This window comes from Calypte anna, chromosome 1 (genome assembly GCF_003957555.1).
Source record: "Calypte anna isolate BGI_N300 chromosome 1, bCalAnn1_v1.p, whole genome shotgun sequence".
NCBI classification, from domain to species: domain Eukaryota; kingdom Metazoa; phylum Chordata; class Aves; order Apodiformes; family Trochilidae; genus Calypte; species Calypte anna.
The window spans coordinates 81457096-81479552 of record NC_044244.1 but is presented as its reverse complement, the minus strand read 5'-3'; the positions used below and the strand labels follow the sequence as shown (position 1 = coordinate 81479552).

The window sequence follows — 22457 nt, the reverse complement described above, 5'->3', positions numbered from 1 at the left end:
CACATACAACGTACCACCAATGCATAAAAGGAACAAATCAAAATATATTAAATTTTATTTTTAAAAGGTGACAGCAGGACTTGCCTAATTTACCCTACTGAAAGTCAAAACTAGTCTCTTTACCAGTAGCATACTGAGAGAAATACAAATGAATCCTGGATGAGAATCTAATACCAGTTTTGAATGTTCCAGAGGCTGGGGGCAATTCCTAAGTGAAATTTTTTCTTTGCTCTCCCATGAGTAAAAACCCAGTCTTCAAACTTCAGTGTTTTATGAGCCTTCCCAGTCCATCCCCATAGATGTTAAAAAAAATTAAAATAAAATTTAAAAATGCACTCTAGCAAACAAAGCACTGTCACATAAACATGTTCCTACACACATCTATTGCACAAATGGGAACAAGCTCAGTAACGCATTTTAAGGTATAACTTTTCAACTCTGTCCAGATCAGAGGTATTAAAAAGCCAGAGGCAAAGCAGAAAGCACAAAAAGGGACAGCACAGCAAGAATTATCAAATGTTATACACAACCAATTCTTTATCATTTGAATGAAGGAATGAGAGCCCCCAAACAGAGGCACCAAGACAATGCTACCACAGGTATATGACTTTATAGGCTTGGATGAAATTTGTCTTGAAGGAATTATTTGAGAAACACATTCCTAGTCCTTCAGATAAGCTTTACACCAACTATCCTTTTTGCTGGTTGGCATCTAGTAAGATAAGATACCAAGAGTGGAGAAATCCCTGAAAAGAACTCTTAAGTCCCTCAGAAGCAAACAACAGCACAACTGCCAGGTAAGTGCTAATAGATCCAGTCTCTGACATTCCATTTTTTTCCCTTCCTCCTCCTTCCAAATGTACCCCTTTTCTAGTATCTTCAGGACGGTAATGTCAGCTTTCTGCGAGGGAAGAGGGGCAGCAGTATTTGGAGTCCAAAGCTATTTCTCTTAATGAATACAATGAAAAACTGACCTCAACCAAGAAAACAAAGAGCATTCACTGAGGGTGAAATGTATCCCTGTAGAGAGAGCCAGCAAACAGACTGCACCACTGAAGCCCTATTCTGATGACCTAAATGGGGACAAATTGGTGTATGAACTTCATCATAGTGAATTTTGCCAAAAAAACCCTACTTTCTTGTAGAGAATGAAGAAGCATTTAGCCCTCTCCTGTCAAAGCACAAAGCTCTCCTACCTACAGCACTCCCTTCCCATGCTGGGCACCATCCTGACAAATGTTGTGTGGTGTATTTTCATAGTAGTTTTAACCTGAAGTCCTTGCTGCTCCATATACATTCTTCCAATTAGAAAAGAAAACAAGGACATGCAACGTTCAGTGTTACTCTGCAGGCTAAGCAGTAGGATATAGTGCCTAAAGTGATTCCTCTCCTCACAGCAAGCCTAACTGACAAAAGCTATGATCCACCTGAGAAAAGAAACAGAGCCTTGGAAATAACTCGTTGTAGTGTCTTCACTGCCATCTTGAAAAGCTTCAATTGAATAACCATTGTTAACAGAACATATGACACACAACACACACAAAAACCAAAAAGAGTATCTAAAAACTATTTTTAGCTACAGGTTGGCATTAAACCGAGAGCAAAACCTAGAGAAAAAACTTGTGAAACTCAGAATATCAACTGTTGCCACTTCAGCAGTATCTTTTGATTTACAAATTGAGAAACCTGTGATCTTGATCTGAAATTTTTTAGACAGGTGTGTACAAGCAAGAGGTAGAAAAGGAGGAAGCTTCTTAAGCAGGAGGCTCACATTCCTGTGTACAGGTGAGCATGCTTAGCACTGTGGGGCGGGAGAGCAGTTTTCTGAAAGGCACGTCCTAAAACCCTTGTGAAATGTAAGAGAAGTGGCTCTAGAACACCTGGTGAACTTCTGCTTGAGAGATGCCCAAGAGGTGAAATTCCAAGAATGAGGAGTATGGCAGGTCAGGAATGAGGTGCATTAACAGAGTTCTAGCAGAAGAGCCAGTGTTAAGTTCCCTGTAATAACTTTAAAAACAAGTATCAGACAGTAAATCAATTTTATTTTGCTTTCTCATGATTCTTCCTTACTGTAAATTTTATGTAGAGCCTAAAAACTGTGAGAACAAAGCTAATAACTGTACAGTGACCAAAGTTTATTAGCAATATTCCACAACTTCTATGGCACCTGACTCTACTGTGTCTTATGCATGTTAGTAGTATAGTCCACCTTTCATAAGAATCACATTCAACCCATTTGAAGATTAAAGGAAAAAAAAGTATCATTTATTATCAAAAAACACTTCAGAAGAAGTCAGCTTTCTGTAAGCCCTTCACAATAAGGAAGTTCTGTATCTGTAATGGTTTGATTTTCCCTGTTGAAGTCAGCTGGAGCAAGTCAATGCGAATCATATGTTAGTTATGGGGGAGAGCGAAGGAGAGAATATAGCACAACACTTACTAATATCTTTTGTATTTTCTTCATAGAATTTACAACTTCAGTCAATTGATCTTTTTCAAAGTACTTGCTCGTATCATTGCTCTCACTTCTGGGATTGCAAATAGATGATGAAGCAACAGCTGCAAGCAACTCTTCCCAGAAATTAAAATACCGATGTCCTTAGTCAGGAAAAAAACCTCATTGATCATATTAAGAAAGCCCTCTTCAGCAACCAGAAAAAAGGGGAAAACAACCAAATAAAAGTAAACTCCACCAACCAGAAAATAAATAAATAAATGAAAACCAAGCTCATTGCTTTCAAGAGCATTTTCAAATAAGCTCAAGGGCAGTCAAGGAACCTCATTCCAACTTCATAATCCAAATAATGACTTAGGGTATGGCCCAGATTGCTTTCTGGCATTTTAGGTTTGAAAACATAAGCATGGCCATGGACCGATTTTGTCACAGAAATCAGAGAAGAAGGCTGATGCTGCACAGGCTTCTCTGCTAACAAAAAAATAAGCAAACATTGAAATTGGAACCAGTTTAGAAAGGCCAGCACAATGCTGTCTTAGGCTTATTAGTAATGCAAAAGAACAAATCTTATTAAGATAGATATAGCACTACACTACTGGGGTTTTTTTGTTGTTTTTTTGTTTGGTTGGGTGATATTTTTTTTTTCTTAAGATGACTGCACTTTTGCATTTTAGCTGGTACTAGTTCTCTATAAATAGGTTTATTATGGTTTACCATTCTCTTGTGTTGGGGGGGGATAAAGAAAACCAAACAGAAGTAGTGGCTGTGCTTGAAGAATCCTTCCCAAAAGGAATGTTTTCCTGACTTGAAGTCCTCAGTGCACTTTTGAAAGTGCTCAGGAGTACTCATTTATACTTCTGTCACTGAACTCATGGCCATTTGTGTGGTATAGCATTGCTGAACAGGGCTTCTTTCTAAGACTAGGAACTGCATCTAAAACCAGAGGCACAGGCCTGCAGATGGGAGAAACTTGGGTTTTTTGCCAATTTAGTAAAAGAAGAGCAGATGACAACCCACACAATTGTGTTGGGATCGAGCGTTCCTGACACTGCTGTGATGGACAATATGGGACTGAGAGCTTCTTTGTCAAAATGGTAAAATCTCCATCTCCTATTAGTTCACTGTAAAGCTGTTTGCCCACAGAAATTACATCTTCTTTACAGCCTCCATCATTTGAGTTTAGATTCAGAATGAAGACTGTATCCATTAAAATTTTTAATTTCCAAACCATGGCTGTTTCTGTTAGGAAAGCATTTTAATTAGAAAAAAGGTGTATTTTGGGCTACTTTTTGCACACCCTACACACCATCATGCCAAATAATGTCTGCACTATTTTCATTCAAGTATGAAAAATACTGCCTTTAGACAAAGGCTAACACTCCTTGAAATTCAGGTTTCAGGCTAGAGATACTCAACTGAATAAAAGCTGCAATGCAAAATCAATCCTAATGGTCACTCCAAAAAAGGTACTGGAAGCCATTTAACCACAAGAGCTCTCATACCTGTTAAACATGTCGAATCCCTTAATAGCACAGTCCACCCCTCTCATTTATTCCTGCTGCTAACAGAGTAAGCAGCAAGCATGTGAGTAGTCCAGCTGTGAGAGCACATTAGAAGCTGAACTTCTCAACCCACTGAAGAGTTAGTCCCTTTATAACTGCACTTAAGACCTGACCTGGACTCCTGAAGTGCAGTTTAACTACAGAACTATGATAGCCAGGTGGGACCCAGCATCTTTCTAAATACCTCTTGAAGCTTTCCTCCTACGCGGGGGCGATGATGGTAATCAAGCTGGCTGCTGAAAACCACGATATTCCCTTTTCCAACTGTTTTCTTGCACAAGCTGTCCCTAGATCCTGTTTATGTTCCCAAGGAACAGGAACAGTGACAGCATGCAGCTTTCATGAGGCCTTGCCCAAACAATTCTTTCTCTAAAGACATTTTTTTTTTCTTTTTTTTTTTTTTTTTTTGCAAAGCAGCTCTGAAGCTGGTATTCTCTGAGCATCTCTTGGAATACAGCTTGAGGACTTCACTTATGCCCTTCACGAGTTATTGTAGCATATAAGCTTCTGCCACTTCTTTTCAAGGTGCACAATGCATTGATCTTCACAGCCTGACCGCTCCTGTTGAATGGTATGATCTCCCATGGCTCAAATTAGTGCATAAAATGGCCATAACTGTTAAGAAGCAGGTTCTATCATACGATCACAGCAGAAACTTCACTTTCATCCCGGTTTAACACAGAAACTAACATCAATAAATGGTTTCATTGTGATGGGTATTTTAGTGCAGTGACAAAGTGAGTGGGTAAAGGAAATGTGGTGGATATAATTTGTTTGGATAATAGCAAGGCCTTTGACACAGTACCACACTGGAAGCTCATGGAGAGAGTAGAGAATTACGGTCTGGATAATAACACAATAAGGTGGATAAAAACTGTCTGACAGATAGGAAGCAATGAGCTATTAATCAATAGCATTACATAAGAATAGAAAGAAACATCTAATCCAATTCTGAGCAAAAGGTGCTAGGATTATTATAATTAAACAGATTCATTAGGCATGAGAAAAAGTATGTAAATGTTGACAGCATCCAAAACTTACACTTCAGAAACAAGAAGCATATATAATGCAAAAGGAATCAACATGGTAAGATTCAAATAGTGGAGATGTGCACAAGCAAGAAGAACGTGCTATTTAATACAGTACATCTTAAAATGTAAAAAAAAAAAAAAATTAAAAAAAAATTACTGAATACTAACATGGAATTTGGTTTTGGACTCAGAAATACAAGATTTTCACCTATGTGATTTTGTCACGTTACTTTGCACCAATATGGTCTAGGTGTGAAACTGTCTGTCTTGCAAAGCAAAATAATGATAATTGCAGCCAGTGTTGTCAGGAAGATCAGATGGCTTCTTTTCTTAAAGATTAAAATTTTGAAGTTTACAGTAATCACATGTAACATCCTTAAATTCTTCTTTAGAAACAGTCTTCCTTTAGTTGTAGTCCTGAATTTCCACTGCTTTGCACAATAAAAGCTTATTCATTGTCAGTTTCTGGTACAGAAAATGACACTGAGTTATCTACACAAAGACATTGTGTACACGTAATACTTGCAGTTTAATTGCTACTCCCTCTCCACTTCACAGGTCTGCCCTGAAGAAGTTCAGTCTGACTTTTATCTGCGAAAGGGCAAGATCTTGGATGAAAGAAAATATACTAAGACGAAGTAAAAAGCCACACGGCAATGCACATACATTTTATGGGACATGTGGCAGAGAAGATCAAAGTGATAAATCCTTATTTTCAATTTTCAGTATCTCTAAGTATTGAGCAATTAACATGGCAGTTGACTGTTTCCAGGATAAACTCAGCATATCAGGAAGACATGAAGTTCATTAAATACTACCTCTTTCTCAGTTACTAATGATGCAATTTTCCTTTTTCGTGAATGGGGAACACACCCCCAGCACTAAAGCCTCAGCTTACTCACGCTGCTCTGAGAATGAGGGCAAAAAATAATTATTGCCCTCTTTCTTGAGACAGCAAAAGCAAACTGAAGAAATGAGTAAAGGCTGCAGGTTTTCAACTGTAAGGAACATTGGAAAGTTGTCACAACTCTGACTCCTGAGTTATCGTTAATAGTCAACTGCCTTGCAATCTGACATGAAGAGATTTCACCTAGTAACCCTGCTCCTTTTTGAGATTTGTCATCTATGTTTTTGGGACCTTTGATCTTCTCCCAGGACATAACCCGACAAACATCTCTTTCCCTCTGCCTACACTCTGAGCATCCACTTTCCCTTATAGGATTAAGATGCGACAATCATCTCACAGGAGAAAAAGACAAGGATGGAAGTAGAATCAGCACAGAAGCACAATTTTTGTAGTTCTGTTTTATGCTAGAGGAGTAGAAAGAACCAGGGGTAGAAACACCCCTGCAGCTCTTCAGGGAAGCAGTAGCGTGTGGCTCTGGGGGCCCTGAAATACATTAGGTGGGCAGGATGCCACTAGTTTGCTACCCTAAGCAGCAATATACTTAATCCTTGTAAAGTAGTTTTTAAAAGGGCTTTCTGCCCACTTTGGAACTTAACCTCTACAGGCTTACCAAGGGCCTTTGGAGGAACTTGGTATTTTGATGTGTAAGAAGGGACAATGCTACCTTTTAATAGAAAGTACAGCTAATAGAAGGTGAAGTTAGGGCTCCAGGCTAAGTCTGGACTTGATATAAGCAGGTGCACCTCAAGTGGTTTCAGAACTCTTCTAAGTTATGCTTGGACTGTATCTGTTCCCCCATGTACAAAACACTAATCAAACCACATTTTTTACTTAGGCACGTTATTTATCCTTTTGCCAGTGTGCCATTAACCTGATGTCCAAAACTAGCTTCATCTAGCACAATGTCATACACAAACTATGCCCAGAAGTTTCACATTATTTCAGTTTATGTAACTGCCACATTAAGCTCAAGGCCCAAGGAGGATACTGAACAATATCTTATTGTACAGGCTATTGAGATTCAATATTACAAGGACAATGCTACCAACCCCACCAATTTCATTCATCTCAGAAATCTTTGGAAATTTAATACCAGAGGACTCTGAGACCTTTGGACTGTATTGTAAATCTTCTGCTTAAACTTTTAATGTAACAGCAATGTGAGTTCTCAAATATTTCCTGCTAAAGTCCATATATCTAATTTTTGTTTAATCACAGATCATCCTACAAGAAGCAAAATCCAGACCAAGCTGGAACTACCTAAAATTTGAGGGAAGTTAAGTTCCTGCATTATGATCTGGCAAAGCTCTATTGTATTCCATTCCTATTCCCACCTCCACCCTCCACCCACCCTCGCGGAAACAATACAGAAGAAGAGAATATATCAGCAATGACTCGAACTGATCACTGTGTTAGAACAGGAAATAAGATTTGGAAAAGAAATTAAGAAAAAAAATCTTCCATTTACTTTCAGTATTAGTAAAAAACAACAAAAAAGCACTATTTATACTGCCAGCCACATCCTGCAAAATCTAGCTAATATAGCAACAGCATAATTACTAGATAAGTTTAAAATGGATTTTTAAAAACAATGGCTACTTTTGCTGGAGGCAAAGTATATCTAAGTATGTTGCAGGACTGAATTCAGAGACCTCAGCATCCTGTCAGCCTGGTCCAATACAGATTATATTTGTAGTTATTCCAGGGACCTTGAGCTACAGTGTGTACACATTTAAATCTATGCAATATTTATCTCCACTTATCATAATATATAAGATGAAGAATACACACTAGGTATGAGCTCAGGCTTGTGGAGTTTCTGTGATGACTGAATTATTCAAAGTGCCAAGACTAAAATTCACTCTGGCTCTGTTCACACTATAAGAAACAACACACCCTTAAACAGGAAATAAAGTAAGGATGGGTATCCAACCTCTTCCACAATCTATGTTTAAACAAAACAGATGAGATCCAATGCACCCCTCTGGTGGTCAACCAAACTACAGAGATGAAACTTGTAATTTTTTTTAACAGTAAAAAATTCTAACTAAAAACTGCCTATAGCAAAATACAAAATTAAGTTCCATCATATTAACACTAATACTGGGAAAAAGACTAAAAGACCATATGCTAATTATGTTCCAGGTATAGAAGAAGAGATGTTCAGATTTGTAAGTAGAAGTAGATTTACTTATTAGAAGTAGATTTCTAATAAAATAACATACTCAATCTTTTTCAAGTCTTTTCCAAAATACCAGAAGTGATTAGAACACATTATGGATCAAACACTTGCCAATTTTCATGTTTGAAATCAAAGCTGTTTAAAAATTTCCTGAACAACAAAAAAGCATTTTAAAACTGGTAACATTCAGTCATGGTGATATAAGCAAATACCAGCCAATCTGAATTTTGGAACGTTCTTGATCTAATGCCTTTGTGTTGCCACTAAGCCAGAAAACTATTTCAGGCCCAATTGCTAAGACAGTGAAAATAATAGTCACAAACTAAAAACGGATTCTGTGCATTTTATACAACTTAAATTTTTTTTTCTTCAGTATACCTTGATGAAACTAAAAGCAGAGGTTCTTCAAGATTTTTTGTCATCATAACTGAGATGCACCTACATTTACCAAAGGTGAACCTCCCTGTAATTTGCACTGAAGATGTAAAACCTTCCTTTTTCCCTCTTCTGCACCTCCCCCAGGTAGAGCTCGACACTCTTGAAGTATGCTTTTTCCAAATACTATACACAGGAAGCGATTCTATCACAGAGGAGCTGCTTAGCTTCTTTTCGTATGTTGAGGAACTCTTTTTGAAATAATGCAGGTCAGCACCACCTCACATTTATTCCTTCCTCTCAATACTAACCAATGCATAAGGAACATAACTTAAAAAATCTTCCAAAGTAAAGGTACTTAGAAAATACAGTAAGCCTGTCAGGAAATAAATCATCAACTGCTATTCCACTCTGTGGCTACCTTCTTTGAAAGTGTTACCTGTTTGTTCTGATGCATGCAAGAAGAAAAAATAAAAATAATATGAAGCCAAATTTCAAGGCATTGATGTAAAAGGAAAAGATTTCAGAGGTTATTTCCTCCCATAACTTGTCATTATGCATCTGTGTGTATTAATAGAGAAGTCTACAGAAAATACTCTGGTATTTAATGTCAACTGAATTGAGGTTTGCTTTCAATTACATTTAGTCAAATGTCTCTATAATCAGTTGGTACAGTAACTGAGAAAAAATTCCTAAACATACTCAGCCTTTCCTTGTTGAATCTCAAAATTATTTAGAAACGTGCTTTCTTTCCCAAGAAGAGAGAGTGATGCCAGCAACAGCTCCATCTCCCAGCAGTTCTGGAACAGAACTCACAAGTCCAGCTGCAAGATCCCCTGCTGTAACCATCTGATGCAAGACTGTCCCTCAAGTATTTGTCTCTCTCTTAGCGTAAGTTTTTACTCTTTAATGATTCCCTACAACATTAATGGCTTTATATTTTCTAACTGTGACTGAACCTTCTATTTAGGCAAAAGAGGAGCTTTCCATCTCCTGAGCTATAACTCAAATCAGCCCACAATTTCACATAGTCAGCAATCCCCTTTCTGTCCTCATTAACTGTAACTCTGCATTAATAAAAAATAACCAGTGGAACAGGGCCCTGATGTTCACAGAGACAAATAAAGATCTCTCTAATGTATTTTAAAATGCTTCTTCCACTGTGAAGTAAGGGAGAAAAATGGGTTTTTCCTTTGTTCTTAACCACATTAATGTCCAAAAGAAGGAAGTCCTACACAGCAAATGTGTACAGAGTTATTTCCTACCTCTGCACGCTGCAGAAAATCCCATTGTGCTAAGTAAGATAGGACCAAGGCCACTTAAATATATTAAGCTTATTAAATCCGCATTCCCTCATTGTTCTTAAAATGCTAATGAAACAGTCCAGGCCAGAGTTTATTTGTAGGACTTCTGAAAAGCTGTGAACTACCATGAGTTGTCTTAAAGCAGCACGATGGTCCATGTACTGCTTGCTGGTGAGGCACTTGCTGATGGCCTGCATAAAATTCTTAGTCACATTGCTTTGGCTCACCTTATTCCCAGTTGCTAAACTGCATTAAATAAAAAAAGACAGATAGCGAAAAGGACATTCAACATTTAACTTTGCACTGGAAGCAACCACAGTGTGTTCTCAAACAGAAAGCTACAGAGTAAAAGGGAAAGAAGCCTTGCAGCTGTCTGTAAGAAGATTGTCTCAGATTTTCTAAGATTCTTCCCACATTAACACTTATCCATATCAGGCAAAAATTTAGAACTCTGTCTTTAAGTTCCCACAAGTACAGTTCCAATTAGGAAGGGTTTTCAGCTTTGAGCTATCACTGTGCTAAAAATAGAGATGTTCAGGAAACACATTACTCGCAAAAGTGATTTCACATACAATCTGTAAACATGTTGCCCTTTTAGGTAAAATGGCAATTGTTTGAAAGTCAGAAGCCAGAAAGATTAAAGTGGAAGGGATCTTTAAAGGTACTTTGCAGCCCTAAAAACTTATATCTAGGCTTCTTTTTTTTTTACCCCAAGTTAAAAAAAAAATAAAATAAAGGGCTGAAAGGACTAAGTACAGTAGGGATTGTGGAAGAAGGAAAGTAGGAAAGTGAAGAGAAATTTCTGAACTTTTGCTTTGGAAGTGTTTTCTTTATACACATAGATAAATATACATCTATGAAGGAAATGCAGGTGTTCTAGTCTTTTCATAACCTTGTATGCACCTCTGAGGGACATAAATTGTTCCAATCCCAAATTTTGTTGCTTTTTATGTAAAGTTTTACCAGATATGGCTTATAAAAGACTACTTAGAAATCAGACAGCTCAGATTAAGTATAATGCTGTCATCATTTCCCTTACTAAAAACTTTTTTTTTTTTTTTCTCCAAGATTCCTTATTTATCTTTTGGGTTGCACCTCCTCTTTTAACTACAAATGGTACAACACTTATGTTCTTTAAAGGTATGGCAGACAACTTCTGGGTTGGCAGGTGCAGAAGAGTGGACAATGATATTTAATACTAAAGTTGAAGGCACTAAGCAAAAAAGTGATTTTCATTCTTCCAGGTGTTAAAATACTGGTTGTTTAGTTTCTTACTGCATTTCTTAAGCAATATTTGGAAAAATACATGTCTTGCTAAAAGAACCAACAGAACTTCCAGTGTAGACTTGAAACTGTGAGTTTTCTCATCTAAGGATTTCAAGATGTCCTCTAGTAAAATTAAAAAATAATATTTTTTTTTCTTTGTCATTACTTGAAAGAGACATAGATAAGCCATATGGGACAAGATTTTTGAGAATGATAATTTGTTCCTTCTTTTCTGACCATACCAAACTCTCTCAAAAGGAGATTCAAGTGCAAAGATTCAAAGCTGAACTGGCACCTATCCAAGAACAAAACAAGTGCTACTGCCAGTGGACCTCCTAAAGATACCTCTGTTAGTATTGCTTACCCTTGAATATCAAATGCCATCAGAAAATTAAAAGCTAAAACAATACACTGTATGGCTAGAGCCAGGGGGGAAGGAAAGTAATGAAACAATGAACTCAATCATCACTGCAGATCCATTCTCACAACCAAGTACCAGAGTTCTTCATAACGCCATGCCTTGCCAACTGGGTTGTCCATTTAGAACCAAAGCAGCAGTGCCTTCTGCTTGGCATAAAATAATAACAATACAAGGACTAGCATACTATCTTCCAAACTAGAACATCTGTAGTTTTTAACCAGCTCTTCATAGTGAGTTTTCTTTCTGTATTTAGCAAAGGCACCATGCTAGACTGACACTGTCTAAGTGTCCTGGTTTCTCCACTATTGATAAGGGCTATATAGCTCAATTTTTCACACCGCATTTGTAGAGACATCCTCATGTGGTCCTTGTCACACACAGTTTGCCATCGTCTTTTGACAACTGGGACAAGTTGGCCCCCTGTTAATAACTGTTGGTAAAAATAAAGCGAGGTCTTGAGTTTAAAAAAAGTATTAAATATAATTTAGCATAGCCCAATGGCACGTCAGACTGATGACCCCTGAGATTTCTTGTATTATGCCTGCTGGCTGATACTCACCAAAGATTCCCCACAAAATAAAGCAATAAAAAGACTGGGAGACCAGAGAAGACAGAAAACCATATGTGGCAGTAGTGACCATGGAAAATCCGGTAGTGTCACAGACCTCTATAGAGTGAGCAGCTTCACCTCAACTTCCTGTATCACAGAACAGAAAGAAAACCATCCCCCAAAACAACACAAAACAACCTCTCCCTTTTATTAAATGCTATAACAAATTCTGAAAATACCACCCATTTCATTACATAATCAAGAAATGTGAAATTTATGACTTATCAAATAGTCAGCACCTATCTGCCAGGCAGAAAGCTCAAAAACTGTGCAGGCAAAGTAATCCAAGTTCAAGGACCACAGGGACTCAGCTATTCAGAACCATTTTGGTCTCTTGGAGGTCACATAATAGCCAACTAAAAGCCAGGAACAATATGTCATCTTCTACACAGAGCTGTACCTCTTGTTCTCACTATCCCTCCCACGTAAGGAGCATCGTAGAAAATTCCCAGACAACCAAAAAAGCAAGGAATTAAATTTTTTTAAAGAGCTTGACCCATGCAGTAAATTATTTCTTTTGGAAAACCCATGGTAAAGGCAAAGCAGAGGGTACTGCCACCCAAAGTAGAAGTATGCAAGGCTGGATATAATTGATATTTGCCTGCCTTGAACTCAAATGTAAGTACAGTGCTATCAGTTACCCACATGAGTATGTAATATTCTGTACAACCGTAATACTAACTACACCTGGGCAAAATGCAGAAATATTCTGTAATACAGCTAAGCACCAGTATGTATATAACATATAATCACAAAGGGGAAAATACGTACTTGTGTTATTGCTACAGAAAAGGAGGTACATGAAAATATGTGAGAAGAACTCAAATCCAGAGGATAAGAAAACGGAAACAGAACAGGCAGGAAAAGTATCTGCTGGAACCAGAATCCTGAAGATTAAGCTGGAAAAATATCTGGTAGAAATAAAGCAAATATTTGCCTTAAAAAGAAGATAATGTCAGAGGCAGATGAGATTTCCCTTCTTTTAGTGTATGGGGGAAGTGGGGTGAGAGGCATAAAAACCTCAAAGAAGAACAAATGAAAAAAAGAGAAATAAAGAAGTAACTTCCCTCATGAAAGAGCTCTTGACTGATGACCTCAACTATGGTGACTTAAGTCCACTTGGGACTGTAGTACAAGCACAAGTCATCAACTCCGTAGTACTCTACATTCACAGCTAACATAGAATGGGACTGTTAAGAACCAGCTGTTTGAATATGCTTTGATAATAACTAAGAATGATTAAGAACTACTGGCTATATGTTTTGTTAGCGAATGTCAAACCAGTAGAGACTTTATTTTTAAGCTTTAAGCTGGCCTGACTTACCAGTCTTCTAAATATTTGTTTGTTCTGATGCTGATATACCCATTTTCCCATTCCATGGCTCACATGCTGCACCACAAGATCAAATAAGAAAAGAAAGTGGGGGGGATTCCCTCTAGCATACCTTACAGGCAGGTGAAAGCAATTAAGAAGCCTTGATACTTTTTTCAGATTTACCAGTGTATGACCAAAGAATCCCACAGCGAGTAAATTTATGTAGTCTGTTTGCCTTATGGGAAGCTTCAATTAGTAATAAATCATATATAGCACATGAAGAGTTAAAGAAATCTCTCTTAATTTCAGAGAGATCTTTTTATTAACAATAAGCTAATGTTCAGCTCTCCAACCTATAAATGCTCTTAAGTCTCTGTTCTTCTGGCTGCACTGTCCATAGCCAAACTGTCCTCAATTCAGTGAAACATTTTCACCTGCATTATTCTATCAGCCAAACCTGCTCAAATCTTTCAGTATGAATCATTATCTAGACTCATCAGCATATCTTAAGAAAATACTGACAGCCTGTTTACCATTACCTTCTACATTCTCAGTATTTGACAGATGAAGAAACCTAAGATCCTCAACCAGGAATCTGAAAATGGCCTCATCCTATGCAGAGATCGATTCAAGCAATCGATAGTTTTGTTCTGCATAAAGAGACAAGTGGTTTGCCAAAGGTCAAAGAGCAAATCATTGGTTAAACCTGGAATAACTAAGGATATTCTGTCTCTAGATACCAGCTTTTCCTCTTTGTCTTCCCTTATGAATAACATTATGTCATCTGGACACACCCTCTCCCTAATTTTAATTTACCAATATCATCTTAATTTGAATGAGCAGTATAAGCCTCAATAAAAATGCTGGTTCATACAAGCATCATATTAAAAAAAAAATAAAAATGCAGGGGCAGAGATGGACACTACCAATTCCCCCCAGACAGAACCAACAGTGAAAGTCCATACTTAAAGCAGAAACAAACAGGATTTATGAACGTTTTTAAAAACAGAAAATGCTTTGGAGAGAGGTCATACCTTTTTAGGCAGCAAGTCAATCAACCCTCATCTTTAGGAAATCTAGATTCATGTATTCCAGTACTTACTAAACCATTTTTCTTGAAAATTACTGGAAGTGCATTCTTCTCTGCTAGCTACCTTCAGCAGTCCTGAAAAAAATGGAACTCATGACAAGTCTTCTCAGAAAGATTTTGAGGTGGCAGGAAGACTACCGATCACCAAGAACCACTGTTTTCATTTAAAAAGTAGTCTCTGATTTTAACTGAGAGCTAAAAAAGTCCAAAGCCTAGAACCGCATTCCAGATCTATTAAGCACTTATTGTCTGATTTTCACTAGGATGAGCAATTTGTATGCCCTGTGGAGATACAAGATTTAAAAAACATTGCTACAGAAAATGAGGATCTCAAACAAAACTCTGAAATTGTTAGTAGAGAAATGTGCTAATATTTTGGATATGTGGTATCTTTATCTGCCAATGTCTTAATATGTCCAGAACATTATTCTGAATCCAGAGTAAGAGGAAAAGTTGATTTCTACTTTATTTCCATTTCTGCAACTTAAAACCACTCAGCTTCTGGCTCCAGAAAACAAGTAACAGTGTAACGGCACAAAGCACATTTAGACACAACCATCACATGTGAAAGATTATATAAGACTTCAGCCTCCTTCAGTTTCTTGAGATGGGAGAAAGATCTGGCATGAGCTGAAAGCATTAATAAATTGGTTAGCAATGGGCTGGGAAATGGACAAATGAGTGTTTCCATCTGTTCACCGTTTTTCCCAAGGAGAAGGCAGCATAGAATGGAGATTGTGCTGCAACCATCAAGAACGGTCAGAAAACCCAGGCTAGAGCTCCAGCAGCAGAGTTATTACACAAGTCTGCGACACAGGAGGTGGCCCCAGGACTGAAATGCAGCCCTCGCAGATGCCATGCTACGGGTAGGGATCTAGAAGAGTAAACTGTGAATGAATCTGCAGTGTCCCTTCCACATTTTATGAGATTTTTGCTTCCTTCTGTTGAAGAAGCAAAATTTGAAAGCCTATCTGAAAAACAGGATATGTGAGGTAATGGTTTAACCTCTGTATTATCCCTTTTATGTATCATCAACCACTTCAGAGTGTTATAAAACACAAGTCTAAAAATATTTTTTCTTCATTAACAAGTAGCACGATCGTTCCATTAGCCAATACCATTATTTTTCCAGAGGCTGTCAGTAACATGGCAACTGATACCTATATAGGAAACAACTGCAAAACTTCAAGTCACACAGCATGACAACAGTGTGTAAATGCTGACTACTGTGTATACCAAATTTCATTTTCTATTCTCAAATTTATTATTTTTTTTTACCCTCAGAGGCTTTTAAAGGGACAACCCCTGACTTGACCCTCATTTATACCTTAAATCACACTTACAGCCTGCTCTGCAAGCTGCTTAAAGAACTGGAAAATAAAAAGGAATAACTAGTCATTTTCAGGGCTTCTGCCTTTTCCACTTATCTCTCTAGAAGAATACTGTGTGGACATCCTTATTTTTTAAGTACCCGCAGACAGTATCAACTGCGTATTTCATAATTGGGGCCAAAATTCCAGCATATGATCACAGAGTTCCTGTTCAGAGCTAGTACTGCTGCAGACCTTAATCACACTACATCATGTAACAAATTGGCCCTCCTATGCATCTTTCAAGAGCGGAAATTTCTGACGTTTCTGAAATGAATAAGTATAGAAAAAGCAACGTATTCCAACCACATCAGAGAACATGTGTAGCTTTTGAGAAAGCCCTTCACTACCTGGACATTTGTTTCTGTGTTTTCCGAGTCAGAATATGACCATCACTTTTGGATTAACTCTTGATAACATCTTTCTCTGGAAGGCAGTTTCTGGAAAGCATCTTGCTGTGCCAGAAATCTCAACAGGCTCATCATACAGGTGGCCACGACATACTCTCTCACTGTGATTTTTATTTCCCGTAATTATGCTCCAGGATAACAACTTGGGTGAACAAGTTGGGTGAATAAAAGAAGATGAAGAAAAAAGTAATGTACTTCCTCCTGCAATTGCAGGATAACACAATTCAGTTCTCAGGTCAAATGAAAAAAACTCTGCATCTGAATATCTCCACCTAATATGCAACTTTGGTGCTCACCTGAGCAGGAAGTTGGTGGCCCAGGCCCCTCTGTTTGCATTTTCTCCTGTGCTCTACTTTATATACCAACTATGACTGTATTCAGCAGCACACATTAGTGACTTCCAAATCATCAGCTCATATTTAGTCCCTATTTTCAACTGCACACTAGAGACCTGCACCTATTCCGCAAATAGAAAGAATCGAAATGCTTTTCCCTAGGCTCCTGCTTGGGATTTCATTATTAATTATATTTGAAGGTTACACAGTTAAAATACTAACTTTTTTATTTGAACATTTGTATTAAGCTGCTGAGATTTCTAGCAGCTTAGCAGCATTATTTCTGTGTAAGAGAATAAGCTTCTTAAATTCTGCATACAGGCCTCTCGTCTAAAATGAAAGATTTTAGAAAGGCACTGAAAGGTAACAGAGTTAATGATGCTTTTTAAACTGAGACCTCCAAGACCAATCACACAGAACTCTATCAGTTACACACACCCTTGACCTCAAGCCCTTTCACATGCTCTGCCAACAGTGTCTGAATTCAAATAAAGTTTAGCAAAAAGTTGGTTCCAGTAGATGCACAACAGACTCATTGCTAGTTACAATTCATGACATGGATTTACTATTTCCAAGGCAATAAGACATTTAAATATTTGGTAGCAAATCCCAGAAGACTGTATTTAACTATTTTCTCCAGAGATAATCAAGGTTAGGTACAAGAGTCATCCATCAAGAATGGGGGATATTAAGATAATGAAATTTTTTTGCAGGTGCAGATGTTGGCTAACAGACCAGACAACCTCAGCAAAAGGAAGTCTATGCCAAGCAACTGCTACCTCACAATACAAACTGAAACTCCCGAATTAAATAGCTGGTCAAGTTTTTATTTTAGTTATATTTGCTAGTGTAAATCTAGAACACTGACACCGGTACAAAAATCCATGGTAATTTCTGATTTAGGACTAAACAGAAGAGAATTTGTTTCACTGAGCTGATATAATTTCCAGTCCTGTTCTTTAATCAATGAATATAAGCCAAAAATTAGAGTCTTAACGGGTCAGGTGATGAAAAAATCTGAACAATATTGTTAGTGCAAAGAGTGGACACATTTTTCTCAAATATATATGTTTATTAATGATAACAAGATAAGCACCATCTTTCCACATATGTCATAGGCAGATGTTTAACTCACTGATTTTTTTTTTTTACCCTTCATCTCTTGGTCCACTTCAAACAGACCTTCCCTCTTGTAATTTTTTTGCCCTTGCTTTTGATTCTGATGTACAGAAAGGTTCATGTTCCCAGGTCAATAGATTTCACAGCTAGCTAGACCCATCTACTTGTAAATCTTTATAGACAGATGAAGTGTTACCACTATTCCCTTCCTTCATTTAAAGGATTCTTGCCAGTCTGTGGCACCAAAGGTGCTCACTGATCACCATGATCAGCTACAAAATCAAGGGCAATCTGATGGCATTACTTTCAAGATGACAGCCTCATAAAAGCTTAGTTTTAGAAATGAACACCCTTTCAACAAAAGGTGTTGATCCTCATATCTTGATAAAACAGAGTAGGAATACACCATGCTCCCTTTGCTTCACTACAGCATGCCTCGTACCAGGTGGCACTGGATCAGAGCAAAGGCTGCATACTTGTAACTACCCAACAGTTGCAGCTGGAACTGTTAAATGGTGTTTAAAACTTAAAGCATAGCAAAACAACAGTGAATTTAATTCACATTTTAACAAACACATAGGAAGGCCCTGATGGATTTTTCTCCATGGAAAACTACCAAGGAAAAGAACAGGTAAATTAAAATTTAATAGAAGTCTTTCCAAATTTAAGAATGTAAAATTACTGAGGGTCATCAGGGTCCTTCTTCTTAAGCATGCAAGAATCCAACCACAGCACCCTTTTTAATGAAAGCCACAAAATGCTGGGCCCTTGTCCGTGCTCTCTCATATTTTGAAAGAAGCTGTACACACACTTTGTTTCTTTTAACACTGTCAGGAAGCTGCCTGAGGACAGCCTAAGTTTCAGCATAACTCGCAGAGAGTTCATCTTGTGTGCCAAGTTTCAGCCTAGAGTGAATTTTTAACAGTCGAGTTATAAACCCGTGAAAACAGGGGCTTACAGTTGAACTGCTGACAAACCCTTAACTATACCAGTGCACACAGCGCCAATAATAGACAAAACTGCCCCGTTTTATAGCACACAGAAAGGCTGGAATTCAGCTGTTATCCGGGATAATAATAAACTTTTGCCAGTGACTCAGGCTCTCAGCCTCAGATTTACATTCCCTCTGTCACTAAGAGTTTTAAAGTTAAACAATTTTACATGAAAATGCAATAAACAACATTTATATTACTGATGGCTTTTGTTCCGACTGCTCTTGCACTGAAGCACCAGGCAGCTTTCCTCCCCCTCTCCATCTCCTCCTCCTCCTCCCAGACACCAGATCCGGGCACCAACTGGCTTCTTCCTTGGACTCTCGGGCAGCCAGGATGAAGTCCAGGATGGCCCGTGGCAACTGGCCCAGCCCCAGGGGCTCGCACACTGGGCACTGCCTGCCTCTGCTCTCCCCTTCGCTGATGGGCAATTCTCTGTCCTCTTTTTCCAGAATGCAAAGGAAAAGCAACACTAAGCACCATTAGCAGACCTATTTTATTATCTTTTCCCCCTGTAGACTGCTTCTTGAAGCACTCATCAACCTACCACAAGAATTGGGGGGGGGGGGGGAGGGGAATTAACTTTACATCCTAGCTCTTCAGTGTTTTCTCCTGCTAAAGAGCAAGGTTAGATATGGAAATACTAGACAGAAAAGAACAAGCGGATTGCTTTTTAGGCAACAGACACTTGAGGGGAAAAAAACCCCAATCTAGTCTAAAGAATGTAAAAGATCTTGCAGAGTTGTCACCTCAGTTGTCCTCAGTCACTGGCACACAGACATGAGCTATTCAGAGATCTTCTTATGCACAACTCTACTGAAGTTTCCCTTCCTGCAGAAAACTATCCTTCACTCCTCTAATGAGTAGAATTACATCAGTGACCACCAAGTTTAAATTTAATCTGCCCGATGTCTATACTTTATTTTTTATTCCATCTCTCAGGAACAGCTTTTGACGCATTTGCATTTTTTTTCTGTCATAAAATATTCTATTTATTTCTCAGCAGCTGGTGTCAAAAAAGTTGTTGTTTTCTTTAAATATTACTCTTAAATAAATAAAATCTGTTTTTATATCATGTAAAATTATTTTTGCCTGCTGTGAGCTTGTGGCATTATGAAGTGATCATTTTTCCATGAATTATTCAAAACAAGGATAAAGAAGAAAAAAAATTACGGACAATAGCATGCCATTCAATTTGTATAAATGCAGAAGTCACACTACTAGTTCACTACGTGCAGTACAGATGAAACACTTTTTCTTCGTCAAATGTAGCCACTAACCTTAATTTAGTATTTCTGAGAGAGGCAGTGAAAGAGATTTATTTCTTTCTTCTATGTCCCCCTGTGACTTATCTAGTGGGGCAGATTAGATGTGTCTTTTTTTTGCTAGCAAGATATCAGTATTTTAGACAACAAATTTTTTGCTGCTTATCCTCAATATCGAGGCTCAACTGGCCCTTGATGACCTTTTAATCTTTCTTCCTTCTTTAATTTTAACCTATTCTTTGTTTAAACCTTGGTTTCACAGTGCCTCTCTGTCTTTTATGAAAAACTATTAGAATTGTTAACATTTCCTCTGGAGTCTTCATATTACCCTGTCTTTCAGAACTGCTGTAACTGCACAGCTGTAATTATTCTCACTTTGAATGCTGACTGTCGTATTTGGAAGGGGGTGAAGGGTGGGGATTTTAATAAATCATTCAGGCTCCCCAAGGCACACAGTATCTCACCAAATCTATGAACTTTTAAGGTGGAGGGGCATTATGGACCGAATGTACAGATGAACTGCTAAAATAAATTTATTTTCAACAAGAAAAATGACAAATTATAATAAATATGTGGGTGAAAAAAACGACAATAATTTTTAAAAAAAATGCCTTTTCAAATGGTTTTTCATTAGTATCTTCCTTGTAAACGAATCTTCTCTTGAGAACAAAATGCCTTCACTACATGTCAGAATATGGCTACTGAACAAAGTACTATTCTAGTGCAAAAACAATTAGTTTGAGACTCACGAAATTTAGCAGTCATTACAATATACATCAAACTCCATCTCAAGTTTCCCAACCCATATCTTGTGGTAATTAAAACGTCTGTATCTCAATAATGCCCCAATATCTGGATCACAAATAAACAACCTTTTGCAACACAGAGAAAGTCAATACCCCAAATATTTTCAATGGGGCTAACATTAACCTGCTACACGATGTTCACCAGAAAAATTGCCCTCCACTATTTCCCTTCATTTGAACAGGAAGTGGTTAGAAAGGAAGTGGAGATTTTTTGAGAGAGCAGGATATTAGACAGAGGGGGTTTTTTAATCACCAGTGTGAATTTCCCTTAGAATACAGTGCAAAAGGATTCAAATGAAAGGCCTGGACCTAAACATTGGAATCTTGAATTATTTGCTCTGAACAGAATCATAAAAAGGTAAGTGTTTCACACAGCAAAGATATGTTGATCACAAAGTCCTTCTGCAATAAAACACAAACTTGTCTGTTGTCAATTAAAAGCAACATTGAATTGTAGTCACCTGTGTCCCAAATTCCATTATTCCATAGCTACAAGCAAATTACTCTTTTTACCAATTTCATTTTTTAAGTTGATCATTCTTGCATACTCTAATTCATTTTTTTATTACCACCCATGCCAGTCCAATTTTGACAAAGTTTCCATGCCCTAGAGACAAAAAAAAGAAAACACCTAAAAATCCAGACATCTATTTTATACAAGATGAAAATTATTTCTAGACATGCAACTATCATCCACATTTTGCAAAGTCCTGCACACTAGACAGAATGTTGCTGGCAGAGCCCTTCAACATTTTTCATTTAGGCACTAATGTAAATGGTAAATATTTAATGCTTACTAGGCAAACTAGGGTGCTTGAAGTGCAAAACTTCAAGACCTGATAGGAAAGTAAATTATGTTTCTAGCTACCTGGGAGGAACACCAAGATGCTTACAGAAGTCACCAACCTCCTCCCTCCACAGCAGCAGTCATCTCATCAGCACCTACAGCTCTGTGAGTTCCCCTCTGGATTCCCTTTGTGAACTTCAGAAAATGAAAAAAGAGACCAGCTGAAGAAAAAACAAGCTTGGCCTCAAGCTTTAGCACAAACAAGATTGTGGGAGTACTGTGTTGACTTTCACAGAGAATATACATGCAACACAAAAAAAGAATTCAAATCCAACAAATTTTTGTAAGAAATCCCACAAACATTTTGACACATTAAAATTCCACTTAGAGATCTTCCCTGCTGTCCACTTTTCCTACAGTCACTAGGACATCCATTCTACAGCCATGAAAGAAGTTAGTCTTTCTCTCCAAATACTAATTAAAATACTTTTGACTGTATTACTATACCCTAACCATTGATTTTTGCTTTCTCTTTTGATTAATGCAAATATAAATTGGCTATATAGTATGTGTACAATAGTATATACTATATATAGTACATATTGTATATATAGGTATTAGACAAAATTATATAAAAATCATGAGGAAAATGTACAATTCTACTAACACTGGTTAAGTTGCACCCATTTAGATCGAAACAGAATTTATCGATAAAGAGCTAAAAGATAAGAATATAATCGATAATAGTCATTATGGTTTTATGGAAAGTAGGTCTTGTCAAACCTGGTTTCACTCTTTGTTAAGTCTAAGAGCACACACACTTACAGTTTTATATGGATTTGACATAGTACTACT

The 22457-nt window shown here is 37.6% G+C and overlaps 1 protein-coding gene across 1 annotated transcript in view; it reads right to left on the bottom strand.

Moving 5' to 3' along the window:
- ZBTB20 (zinc finger and BTB domain containing 20) overlaps nucleotides 1-22457 on the bottom strand; it is a 450959-nt gene that overhangs the window by 315317 nt on the left and 113185 nt on the right. The window lies entirely within an intron of this gene.